Here is a 2,786-nt window from a genome sequence, read left to right as displayed (position 1 = left end):
CCCTGGTAAAAGTAATTTCTTGTTTTGTTTTTGTTTTTGTGTCACATTCAACAGTGCTCAGGGGTTACTCTTGGCTCTGTGCTCAGAAATCGCTCCTGGAAGGCATGGGGGACTATATGGGATGCCAAGATTCAAACCACCGTCCATCCTAGAATGGCTGCATGCAAGGCAAATGCTCTTCTGCTATGTTATTTCTCCAGTCCCGTAAAAGTAATTTCTAAGAGCAGAACCAAGAATAACCAGTGAATACCTGCAGGTGTGGCTCAAAAACAACAGCAAAAAAAGATGTGAAGTAATGTTTAGTTAAATTTTTTTTAATTTTTATTTTATTGAAACAATTGTGATCTACAGAGTCCTTCATAGTTGAATTTCAGATATATAGTGAATCAGGACCATTCCCCCCACCAGAGTCAACCTCGCTCCACCAATGTTCCCAGAGTGTATCCTATACCACCACCCTTTGCCCCCTGGCCTGCCAGTGCAACAGGCCCCTTTAATTAAGTTTAGATTATTCAAGTTTAGGTAATCTTTAATTTGTTGTTGTTGTTGTTTTGGGGAGGGTCACACCTCGCAGCACTAGGGTAACTCCTGGCTCTGTGCTCAGAAATCGGGGCCCGGAGAGATAGCACAGCGGCGTTTGCCTTGCAAGCAGCCGATCCAGGACCAAAGGTGGTTGGTTCGAATCCCGGTGTCCCATATGGTCCCCCGTGCCTGCCAGGAGCTATTTCTGAGCAGACAGCCAGGAGGAACCCCTGAGCACCGCCGGGAGTGGCCCAAAAACCAAAAAACAAAAACCAAAAAAAAAAAAGAAATCGGCCCTGGCAGGCACGGGGGACCATATGGGATCCCAAAATTTGAACCACCATCCGTCAGGGTCAACTGGATGCAAGGCAAATGCCTTACTATTGTGTTATCTCTCTGGCCCCATGTTTAGTTACTATTTATTTATTTATTTATTTATTTTTGGTTTTTTGGGCCACACCCGGTGACGCTCAGGGGTTACTCCTGGCTATGCGCTCAGAAGTCGCTCCTGGCTTGGGGGACCATATGGGACACGGGGGATCGAACCACGGTCCGTCCTAGGCTAGCGCAGGCAAGGCAGGCACCTTACCTCTAGCGCCACCGCCCGGCCCCTAGTTACTTTTTATGTGTTATAATGGCATTATAGTTATTTCATCTTTCTATTATTTTTTCTCATTTCGAGGGGGTGGTTTGGCTATGATCAGTGGTGCTTGGGAGCCCCAGCAAGGACAGAGCATGCCCTGCAAATGATGTTGTGATCACCCATACACAGACAGCCCTGATTGTGACACTGACACTCCTTCACCCCATCATTGTAGCAAAAAAAAAAAGGAAAATAAAATAAAATAAAACAAATAGGGGTTGGAGTGATAGCACAGCGGTAGGGTATTTGCCTTGTATGTGGCCAACCTGGGACAGACCCAGGTTTGATTCCCAGCATCCCATAGGGTCCCCCAAGCCTGTCGGGAGTGACTTCTTTTTTTTGTTTGTTTGTTTTTTGGGCCACACACGGCTGTGCTCACGGGTTACTCCTGGCTATCTGCTTAGAAATAGCTCCTGGCAGGCACAGGGGACCATATAGGATGCCGGGATTTGAACCAACCACCTTAGGTCCTGGATCGGTTGCTTGCAAGGCAAACACCGCTAGCCCCAGGAGTGACTTCTGAGCGCAGAGCCAGGAGTAAACCCTGAGCACTGGCAGGTGTAGCCCCAAAACAAAAACAAACAAACAAACAAACAAAAAAGTAATCCAGGGCTGAGTGCTTCAGAAGTGAGGCTGGGGTAAGAGGAAGTAAGACTCGTCCTAAGTTAGTCTTTCAGTTGAGGTTGGGTGGTGGGGATACTACCTTACTTTATAATAGATTTTTTTTGTTTTGTTTTGTTTTTGGGCCATAACCAGCAGTGCTCAGGGTTACTCCTGGCTGTCTGCTCAGAAATAGCTCCTGGCAGGCACGGGGGACCATATGGGACACCGGGATTCAAACCAGCCACCTTAGGTCCTGGATCGGCTGCTTGCAAGGCAAACACCGCTGTGCTATCTCTCTGGGCCCTATAATAGAAAGGTTTATGAAAAATAGTACAGAAAGAAACTCCCCAGCTAGGGAGGAACTTAGTAAAGGACTAAGTTATTCTGATGTTATTTTTCTCTGTTGAAAATTCCCCAGTGAGGGGGGAAATAAAAGAATGTATGAAAAGGAATTAAAAGGTATAATAGAGTAATAGCTCAGTAAATACTAATTGTTCTATATAACAAACAACAAGCAAACCAGGGGCTGTAGTAAGCAACATCTCATACAGGCTTAGGAAGCAACTTAGGAAGCCTTAGTCTATTATATGTCAGAAAGTTCTGGCCCATGTAGAGCAACTCAAGCAAACATGCTGGCCAGCAACAACACTCACTCCTTCACTCTGAAAACTGGACGGCGGGGAAGAGAGGATGAAACTAAACCCTAAACTTCCACAATATTGGAATCCAATACGGCAATGAAAAATCAAAAAAATTTTTTTTGTTTTTGTTTTTGGGTCACACCTGGCGGCGCTCAGGGGTTACTCCTGGTTCTGTGCTCAGAAATGGCTCCTGGCAAGCTTGGGAGACCATATGGGATTTGAACCAGGGTCTATTCTGTGTTGACCATGTGCAAGGCAAATGCCTTACCACTGTGCTATCATAGCTCCAGCCCCCGCAAAATTTATTTTTTTGAACAGGGCCTGTGTTTAATGTAGCCCAGTCAGGCAGATTCTAGAGTAATCACAAAAGTCAACCG

The sequence above is a fragment of the Suncus etruscus genome, chromosome 1 (assembly GCF_024139225.1).
Source record: "Suncus etruscus isolate mSunEtr1 chromosome 1, mSunEtr1.pri.cur, whole genome shotgun sequence".
Taxonomy (NCBI): Eukaryota; Metazoa; Chordata; class Mammalia; order Eulipotyphla; family Soricidae; genus Suncus; species Suncus etruscus.
Note: the sequence above shows the minus strand (reverse complement) of the source record.